The following is an 11,494-nucleotide window of genomic DNA, read 5'->3' as shown; positions in this document are numbered from 1 at the left end:
ATCTATTCTTTTTCCTTTTTCCTTATTCTTTTGCGGGTAATATTTAGATATAACACCCATTCGAGCAAGAACAATCAAAATGGTTCTCATGGAGTACCATGGATGTTAGGGGTGCTAATAACTTCCCCTTGCATAACCGACTTCCTTACCCCACATATCTCTTTTCCCCGGGTTTTATCGATGTTTTCCCTTTCCTTAGGGAATAAATAAAGTTCGATGGTGACTCTGTTGTATGTTCGAGCGTGCGATACGTCCGGGTATATTTCCGCTAGCTTTAGGTGACATGATAAAATCTCTGAAAAAAAGTGGGTTTAATGGAGAAGTAAAGGTATGACTTTTTGTTATGCCCCCATTTAAACTTGACACCCCCAAATTTACATAATACCTAAAAATACCATTGTCAAATTTTTACTAAAAAATAGCGCACGAATAATTCAATAGCGCAATTTAAATATTTGGTAGGAATAAAAAAATTGGTAGTGCATTCTAAAAGTCAGGTAGAATTTTTATTGAATTTTATAAAAAATTGGTGCATGGAAAAACATACAGTTTTTTTATAAAAAAAACACCATGGATTACCAGATTTCCCCAAAATCTTGAAAATTTTGGTAGTGTAAAATCACTAGCTTTTTAAAAAGCACATGCATTTATCTAATATTTAGTAGGGATACAATATATCCGGTAGTTTAAATTTCAACGATTGAGATTTTGCTGACAGTTTTGTACGGATGTTATTGCACTGACAGTTGTGTGTGGTCTATAATGAATCCAAATTTGTTTAAATAATGATCATATTTTGTTAAAGAAACATATTAAAATTCCTTATTACTTATATATGGTAGTTGTGTACTTCAACGATGTGAAACCTCCCATTGATGTTTCGACTCGCCGAGGACACCACCTGTCTTGCTCTTATGATGTCCAAATTGGATGATATGTTGTCTAACATTGAGAACAGAAACATGGGTAAGACCGAATTTCGTGCATCATGGATTGATATTTATGGAAAGATGAAAGTCAACCATATTGAGTCAAATACTAATGAAGATTTAAAGGTAATATGGAGAACATATCACCGTAGGTCAACAAAGGGACCAATATAGTTTGATGCAACAATTTCTAGATATGTCGACGAAATATTCAAAATGTTGAAACGTCCAGAATCATCTAGTATTATATAAGTTTATTTATCTATTATTATTTTGTTAAGTTGCATAATTGTTTGTGTTAAGTTATGTTAATTGTCATGTGTTAAGTCATGTTGATTGTCGTGTGTTAAGTTATGTTAATCTCGCAAATGTCTGAGTAATAATACAAATAATATACTAATAATACAAAAATAATAAAATCTACACAAATATCCCATGGGCTATGTGTGTTGCTTGTGAAGGCAAAGTATAAACCTCACCACCCGAGTTTACCAAACCCATGAGGTTATCCATAATAACTGCTATCATCTACAAACTTTGCTGGTCAGCCACACCAGGTGGAATCACTAGCATGCCATCAGAAGGTCCCCTAAAAGCATCACAAGGTCCAACATGCGCTGCATGCTAAACTGGTGGTATGATACGATGGTGTGATACAATAAGGTATCTCTCTAAGTAACCATCCACATAATGCATAGGGAACTAAACCTCCACCACTTGATTTCCAATAAGATGAGCATAGTGATAACACGAAATTATATCATATTTTAGGACTCAATTCCATTAAATTCTATGACTATTTATTTCGGTTTACTGCATTTTATGAGATATTACGTGGTATTTTCTTCCTATTTGTCTCAGGTAGTCTATTTTGAAGAACAAGTGAAAATGGAAGAAAAGGAGGTGCAAAAAGGAGAGAAAAAAGAACCAAATGCCAAAGCCCAGCCCAAAGCGCAAAACATAAAGGCACTACCTGTGACGGACGTCACAAGATGCGTGACGAGCGTCACGCAAAGCAGCCTTGTGACGGACGTCACACATGGTGTGACGAGCGTCACACCATTCCACTATCTTTTTGGCGCAAGTAACGCCCTCAGAAGACTTGAAGAGACGTTGAGGAGTTTGTTGAGGAGTTTGTGTCCTATATCCACGCCATGCATTTAGCCACGTTGAAGACGCTTGGGAAACGAAAAGCAGTTACCAACACCAATATAAATAGCTACTTCAAAGACCTAAAAGGGTTCCTCGGTTTTTCCACGCTCACACTGCCGAAGCTTTTCCAATTTTCTTTTTTTTTTCGCTTCTGCAATTTTCTTTTCCAGCAAACTTAACATTGTTTATTTATTTATTTCTTTTGCAAGTTCTAAGTTTTTTTTTTCCTTGCAATTTACCTTTCCCTTTTTAGCATTTAGATATTTTTCGCATAATAGTTTCTACACCGGAAACTATTGTGTAACTTTTTATCGGATCTAACCTTACGTTAGATTCTAGTTTTATTTCCTTGGTTTAATTTATTGTTTAATTGCAGAATCCAAGAACAAATCCTACCGGCTTGTGGTGGAGTGTTCAAGACTATTGTATTACGCATTCAGGTTCTTTAATCATTATTTAATGTTTTGTTTTATTATTTATTTATATTATCTGCCTGGAATGAGTCTGTTTATGCATGATATGTATTCTGGTTCATTTAGCATGTCTAGCTAATTCGCCTAGATATCGGTATGTAAAGTAAGTAGAATAAGGGATCAAGACTGAGTCGGTCTATTTAAACTTAAAATTAAAATCAATCTTTTTACGGTCTCAACCTACAGGTTTAATAACAAGATTTTTTTTACAAAAGTAAAGGACATAAAGAAGTTAAAATCAATAGAGCGAGAGTTTGAGGTTTTAACTGGACAGTGTAAGTTAGGCATTAATTCTAGATCAGGGCGAGAGCAAGTTTTAGAGTTAATTAAATTCTGACATTTTCCAAAAAGTATTTTTAAAGATTGAATGTGAGGACGAGAGTTAAGCATTTGGATTTAATTATATAACCTAAGTCAACAGAGCGAGAGTTTGAGATAAGGGTGTTTAAAACGGTTAGTATTTTCTTAAGAAGAGTTTCTGCAACTTTATTGCTTTCAAAAAGTGGTTTTTGACTTAATTATAAGTGACAGCTACATTAATATAAAATCATGGTTTATTCAACAGAGCGAGAGTTTGAGATAAAACCTTTAACCAATAAAGTTAACCGAAACGATTTATTTTAAAACCAAGAAACCGACAAAGACTTGATTCCCTAGTTTTGACGAACTACATACCGATATCCGTTTTATTAATATTTAAGCTAGATCTTAGTTTAGCCTTTAGTCTTTCCCCAAACAATCAAACATTTTTCACCTTAGCTTTACGTAGTAACCTTAGATAACGGTATATCGATTCATAAGTCCCTGTGGGATCGATATCTTTTAAAACTACGCGATAGAACTGTGCACTTGCAGTTTGTATACCAAATTCGACTCATAAAGTCGCGATCAAGTTTTTGGCGCCGTTGCCGGGGACTTTTATTTAATCGATATCGTAACTCTTCCGTTACGCTGTAGAGACTAAGGTTTCTTTTTCTTCTATTCTTTCTTTCGTTGATTTGTATGCCACGCACTCGCTCACAAGGCGAACCGCTCTATTTACGAATCAACGATATCGAACTGTATCTCCGAGTCTTACGACGAATTCGGGAATACCGTGCTGAAAACATTCTCCCTCCTATCGAATTTCCTGATCTCAAAGATCTTCTTCTTTCACCCGAGATGGCAGAACCAGCTCGTGCTCTTAGAGATTACGCCGCTCCATCGCAAGATGAACCGCATTCAAGTATTGCTCCGCCCGCAATCGAAGCAAACAACTTCGAACTTAAACCTTCGCTGTTGCAGGCTGTGCAACAGAACCAATTCTCTGGAAATCCTACCGAGGATCCAAACCTTCATTTATCCGTATTTGTCCAATACGCTGATACTGTTAAAGCTAATGGTGTCACTTCAGAGGCAATTCGACTTCGTCTTTTTCCTTTCTCATTAAGAGATAACGCTAGAAGATGGCTTCAATCTCTCCCTTCCAACTCAGTCACCACATGGAACGAGTTGAAGAAAGTTTTTCTTGCCCGATATTTTCCGCCAAGCAAAACAGCTATGTTAAGAGCCCAGATAAACGGATTTAAACAGAAAGACAACGAGTCTCTTTTCGAAGCATGGGAAAGATACAAAGACATGATGAGACTTTGCCCACACCATGGTTTGGAAGACTGGTTAGTAATTCATACATTTTATAATGGTCTCTTATACAACACAAGGTTAACAATAGACGCCGCTGCAGGTGGTGCATTAATGAACAAACCTTATGCTGATGCTTACCAGCTTATCGAGAGCATGGCCCAAAACCACTATCAGTGGGGAACCGAACGAACAACGGTGGAAAAACCTCAAACGAAAACTGGCATGTACGAGATAAGTAACCTTGATCACGTTAATGCAAAAGTGGATGCTTTGGTCCAGAAAATTGAAAGTCTAAACGTATCACCTCCAGCCGCCGTGGTTGCTATAACTCAGAATTGCGAGGTCTGTGGAATCCAAGGTCACACTCCTGCGGAATGTCAACTCTTGACTGGAATCCAAGCAGAGCAAGTAAACTATGCTCAAGGAAGCCCTTACTCGAATACCTATAACCCAAATTGGAAGAACCATCCAAACTTTTCATATAAGAGCAATAATGCTTTGTACGCACCTGGACAGTCTCCAAATCAAGCCCCAGCTATACCTCCGGGATATCAGAAACCGAATCCATCCATGCCTAACAATAACACCCCTAGGAAATCCAACTTAGAAGTCATGATGGAAAACTTTATAGCTTCCCAACAACAAACCAATAAAGATTTCTTAAACCAGAACATACACACTGGCGAACAACTTAAACAACTAGCAAGCAAAGTAGATGCCTTGGCTACCCATAACAAAATGCTGGAAACACAAATATCACAAGTAGCCCAACAACAAGCACCTACTGCTGCCCCAACTGGTACATTCCCTGGACAGCCCCAACCTAATCCGAGAAGCCAAGCTCATGCAATTATATTGAGAAGTGGAACAGAAGTGGAAGGACCGTCTGATCCAAGGATAGAAAACCAAAACCCTAAGAAATCAACTGAGGAAAGTGAAGCTAAGGAAAAGGAAGAGAGTAATAAGGAAACCCTAGAAAAGAAGGAACCTTATGTACCTCCACCACCTTACAAACCACCTATACCTTACCCTCAAAGGCTTGTTAAAACCAAAGATGCGGGCCAATTTAGAAAATTTGTTGATCTCCTTAAACAATTAAACGTTACAATTCCGTTCACCGAAGCTATTACGCAGATGCCCTCATATGCTAAATTCTTAAAAGAAATCCTTTCTAATAAGAGGAAACTTGAGGATAGCGAAACCGTTACACTCCCTGCCGAATGTAGCGCTATAATCCAAAACATGCCCCCTAAACTCAAGGATCCAGGTAGTTTCTCTATACCCTGTCACATAGGAAAATTTGTCATCGACAAAGCCTTATGCGATTTAGGAGCCGGAATTAGCGTTATGCCTTTATCCATATGTAAGAAACTGGAAATGGGAGAATTAAGACCAACCAAAATGTCTGTGCAACTAGCAGATCGTTCCATTAAATATCCTGTAGGAATCCTTGAAAACGTTCCCGTACGCATAGGTCAATTCTACATTCCCACTGATTTTACAATTATGGACATTAGAGAAGATGATATTACACCCATTATACTGGGAAGACCGTTCTTAGCAACTGCCGGTGCAATCATAGACGTAAAACGAGGACGACTCACCTTCGAAGTAGGTGAAGAGAAAATTGAGTTCATTCTTTCCAAATTCTTGAAAGCACCTGCAATAGAAGATACATGTTACTTCATGGATATCATCGATGAATGCATAAAAGAAGCAGAGTTAGGAAAAGACAAATCATCAGACTATCTTTTAGAAGACAAATCTAACCAATGTTTAGCAATAACACCGGACCCTACGCAATGTCTTAACAAACCAACCCCTGACCTGAAAACACTTCCCAAAAAATCTGAGATATGAATTCCTAGACTTAGAACTTGAGCGACCTGTGATAGTTAATGCAGACCTAGGAAGACTCGAAACAGAAAAACTCCTACATATCTTAAGGAAGTACCCCACCGCACTAGGATACCACATCACCGATCTTAAAGGAATAAGCCCTTCTATTTGTATGCACCGCATCATGTTAGAAGAAGACTGTAAAACCTCTAGGGAACACCAGAGAAGACTAAATCCGATCCTGAGTGAGGTAGTAAAGAAGGAAATAACCAAGTTATTGGAAGCAGGTATTATATATCCTATATCTGATAGCAAATGGGTTAGTCCTGTGCACGTTGTACCGAAGAAAGGAGGCATAACCGTTATTGAAAACGAAAAAGGGGAAACTATAACTAAACGAATCGAATCGGGATGGAGAATGTGCATTGACTATAGGAAACTAAACAAAGCAACCCGAAAAGATCATTTCCCTTTACCATTCATTGACCAAATGTTAGAACGATTAGCAAAACACTCACATTTCTGTTATCTAGACGGTTATTCAGGTTTCTTTCAAATACCAATTCACCCTGATGACCAAGAAAAGACAACGTTCACGTGCCCTTTTGGTACCTTCGCTTATAGACGAATGCCGTTTGGTCTGTGTAATGCCCCTGCGACCTTTCAAAGATGCATGATGGCAATTTTCGCCGACTTTCTCGAAAACATCATGGAAGTATTTATGGATGACTTTTCCGTATACGGACAAAGTTTCGAAGAATGCCTTGAAAACCTGGAAAGAGTTCTTGAGCGATGTGTAAAAGTAAACTTAGTACTTAACTGGGAAAAGTGCCACTTTATGGTACAAGAAGGGATTGTTTTAGGACACATCATCTCGAACAGAGGAATTGAAGTAGACAAAGCCAAAATAGAGGTAATCGAAAATCTTCAACCCCCAAGAACCGTGAGAGAAGTACGAAGCTTTTTAGGACACGCCGGTTTTTACCGACGATTCATCAAAGACTTCTCTAAGATAACTAAACCTTTAACCGGACTGTTGATGAAAGATGCTGAATTCATATTCAACGATAACTGTTTAAAAGCATTTCAAAAGCTTAAGCAAGCATTGATCTCAGCACCCATAATGCAGACACCAGACTGGAATGAACCATTCGAAATAATGTGCGATGCCAGTGATTATGCTGTAGGTGCTGTTTTAGGACAAAGAAAGGATAAAAAGCTTCACGTTATATATTACGCAAGCAGAACCCTGGATGAAGCGCAAATGAATTACGCCACTACCGAGAAAGAACTCCTAGCAGTGGTATTTGCGCTAGATAAATTTCGTTCTTACTTGGTCGGAGCCAAAATAATAGTCTACACTGATCACGCTGCTATCAGGTACCTTTTAACAAAAAAGGATGCTAAACCTAGACTCCTAAGATGGATCTTATTGCTACAAGAATTCGACTTAGAAATCAAGGACAAGAAAGGAACTGAAAACGTAGTAGCAGACCACCTCTCTAGACTTGAGAACCTTGAACCGGAAAGAACATCAATTAATGATGATTTCTCGTATGACAAACTTATAGCTACTTTGGAAGAAAACAACTCTGACATGCAAGTAGAAACCACCTTAGCTATATCTGTCACACCATGGTACGCTGATCTCGTCAATTATTTAGCTGTCGGAATAGTCCCACCTACTTTATCTTACCAACAGAAGAAACGATTCTTCTACGACATAAAACACTATTACTGGGATGATCCCTTACTTTTCAAAAGAGGCCCCGATGGTATCTTCCGTCGATGTATACCCGAAGAAGAGGTAGAAAATATAATCCAACACTGCCACTCCGCTCCTTATGGTGGGCACACAAGTACATCCAAGACCTGCTCTAAAATCCTACAAGCCGGCTTTTATTGGCCAACTATATGGAAGGACGTACATGCGGTTATTAAGGAATGTGACAGATGTCAACGCACGGGAAACATATCTAGACGTGACGAAATGCCGCAAAAAGGTATTTTGGAAGTAGAGATTTTTGACGTGTGGGGGATAGACTTCATGGGACCTTTCCCATCCTCTTTCGGTAACAAATACATACTCGTGGCAGTTGACTACGTATCAAAGTGGATCGAAGCTATAGCTTCTCCAACAAATGACACCCGAGTAGTAACTAGACTCTTTAAAAATATAATATTTCCGAGATTTGGCATCCCAAGAATAGTAGTCAGTGATGGTGGATCACACTTTATATCCAAGGTACTCGAAAAACTACTACTTAAGTATGGAGTGAGACATAAGATAGCGACACCTTACCACCCTCAAACCAGTGGACAAGTGGAAGTGTCTAACAGAGAAATCAAGCAAATACTAGAAAAAACGGTCACCACTTCAAGGAAAGATTGGTCATTGAAATTACCAGAAGCTTTGTGGGCATACCGAACTGCTTATAAAACCCCCATAGGGACGACCCCATTTAAGCTCATTTATGGAAAATCCTGTCACCTCCCGGTAGAATTAGAACATAAAGCCTATTGGGCTATTAGAAATCTAAATTTGAACTATAAGGCCGCCGACGAAAAGAGAATCCTTAACATAAACGAATTAGAGGAACTCAGAAGAGACGCCTATGAAAACGCCAGAATCTATAAAGAAAGAACAAAACAATGGCATGACAAGCGTATATCAAGGAAAATCTTCAAGCAAGGCGACGCAGTGCTTTTATTTAACTCTAGACTAAAGTTATTCCCGGGAAAACTACGATCCAGATGGTCAGGGCCTTTTCATATCACTAAAATCTTTCCCAGTGGAGCGGTAGAAATAAAAGGAAAATCTACAGAACCGTTCACCGTAAACGGGCAACGTCTGAAACACTATCACTATGCGGAAACCAACGAGGATTCGCAAATCCTACACTTAGACGAAACGCCCCCAGGACCTATAGATTATATTTAACAGTTTCTTTGTCGAGCTTGCGACATTTAAACAAAGCGCTTAGTGGGAGACAACCCACAAATTAGTTTGTTATTTTCTTATTCTATTATTATCATTCCCCTATTTCTTTCTTAATTATTCGTTTAATTTCTGTTTAGTATTCATTCTTGATTTATTCAAAAAGAAAAAAATAAATAATAATAATAATTTTTCCTTCTTTCGGCATTTGGCCAAATCCTGACTTAAACTCATGTTTTCTTTTCTCTAGCTAGCACCAACCAGATGGGACATATTGATCGTATGGGTATCAAGTTCAGAGGAATGGCTCAGAAACAAAAGTTTGAAGAACTAGCCGCTAGAGAGATGCTACCTAGTTTATATGCTGATGATTGGGCTATGACTGCCCTTGGACTTAGACAAAGTGCCCTGTATTTGCTGAACCAGATAGGATGGGAGACATCCCCTATCCTGAGACATTTCACCACCTACCGGAGACTCACACTAGAATTCCTTAGCTCATTAATCTATCTACCCAGCCATGGAAAAGGAATTAGCAGAGGTTTTATCCAGTTCAGAATGTTCAATATGGAGTACCAATTTAATACTAGAGACTTTACCAACCTTTTGGGTTTTCCTACCTCCTTTGATACATTCACTGTAAGCCAGGAAGAACTTTTTGAATATAGAGAGCTTGAACACTTTTGGGGTAAGCTGACTGGAAATGATGAGCCCGAAGAACATGAGTTTCTCTCTGGAAACATACACAACCCAGCCTTCCGCTATTTCCATAAGATCCTGACCCACACTTTATTTGGGAAGAAGCCAAATAGTACTTCAGTTTCACGTGATGAACTCTTCATCATATTTTGTGCTTCCCAGAACCGTCCAATAAACGGTGCCACTTTTATGTTAGCTAATTTGGACCACCTTATCCAGGATGAGCGAGCACCAATCAGAATAGGCGGTTTGATAACTATGATAGGTAATGCTATTGGATTACGTCAGCCTATGCTTGACCTAAACCCTTTTTGTGGCATTACTACTATGAGTATACCCTTCCTCTTCAACACTATGTTCATAGCAAACCTAGGGTCTGATGAGTTTGAGCTTATTATTGATAACCAGGTTCTTTGCCTATTCACCATGCCCGATCCTAGGACTAGCGTTCATAACCGCAGTAACTGGCTTTACAACCTGAACGAAACCCCTACTCCTGCTAGATCCACTGAATCCATCCAGGACTATGAGATTTGTGATGACTATGAGACTTATGATGACCAGATCCCTCATGTTGAATCTGACCCTCAAACACCATCCGGCTATTATGATATTGACCCTCCTCCTCAGCCCGTTCAGACCGAAGAATCAGCCATATCCGACCTCCGGCATCATATGCCCGGAACTGATTATAACACCGCCATTGAAGCTTTGATGTCAGAACAAGACGCCCTTAGAGGAGAATTTACTAACATGAGACACGAAGTTCTAAGATACATGAGCAGTATGACAAATCAGTTTCACGAGTTGGTACATCGTGTTAACTCTTTTGCTCCTCCGGCCAGAGATCGTTCAGAGGGATAGAATTTAGTTATTTTTCTAAGTTATTTAGTTTTAAGTTAGATTTTCCATTAATGTTATTTGAATTCATGTTCACATTTATTTCTCTTTCATTTCATTGTTTTCCTTTCCCGTATGACATTATGATCATTTTATTGAAGCTGTTTATTTAATTTTATTATGCAATAGCTATTATGCTCTATTGTTGCTACCTATGAATTATTATTATACAAAGCAGATTAAGCGTGCACAATAAATTAAATTGCAGAATAAACCAATCATAAACAAAAAAAAAATAAAAAAAAAATTCATTACCAAAGTAATTCTGTGAAACGCTACAGAAGCCTTGCCAAAAAGGAATGTGTGACGAGCGTCACACAACTCCATAACGGACGGCACGCCTATCGCATGTTACGAACGTCACACTCCTGTGACGAGCGTAACACTCCTCAGACTAGTGAACGTTAAGGAGCCGTTGGAGACGAACGTTACACCTTTAACTTTTTACCTTCCCCATTCATTTTTCATTTAACCACACTTAATTACTTTTCAACCACTTTTTCTTTCCACCTTCCAAATTCTTCTCCTATAAATACCCACCAAACCTCCCTTCATTCACCACAAACCATTCTCTCCTATCAAATACATTTCTTTTTCTTTCCAAATCACCCCTTCAAAATTCATCACAATGGCGGGAAATCAGAATTTCGGAAATATCATCTTCCGATCCGAAGATGACTATTATCAGAGAGAGCAATTCGAGCGTTTCCAACAGCGCGGCGTCGTTTCCACCAGGTACCCCGATTTACCTTGTTTACACCAATTAGGATTACTCCAAGGTATCGAATGGATGCTCCGTCAAGCCAACTTAACCTTCCTTTGCACTCATAACCAACCCACCTACCCATCCCTAACCTTAGAATTCTTAAGTTCATACGACTACACCACTCCCGCCGGTGAAGACGAATTTCTAACCGGTACCGCAACCTTCCGTATGTTTA

General features: G+C 38.8%; 1 pseudogene; it reads right to left on the bottom strand.

Moving 5' to 3' along the window:
• Positions 1 to 4,100: 4,100 nt before the first annotated feature.
• Positions 4,101 to 4,200, bottom strand: LOC127077274 (uncharacterized; annotated as a pseudogene).
• Positions 4,201 to 11,494: the final 7,294 nt, after the last annotated feature.

The sequence above is a fragment of the Lathyrus oleraceus genome, chromosome 4 (assembly GCF_024323335.1).
Source record: "Lathyrus oleraceus cultivar Zhongwan6 chromosome 4, CAAS_Psat_ZW6_1.0, whole genome shotgun sequence".
In the NCBI taxonomy this organism is placed as follows: domain Eukaryota; kingdom Viridiplantae; phylum Streptophyta; class Magnoliopsida; order Fabales; family Fabaceae; genus Lathyrus; species Lathyrus oleraceus.
This window is presented reverse-complemented; position numbering and strand designations above follow the sequence as displayed.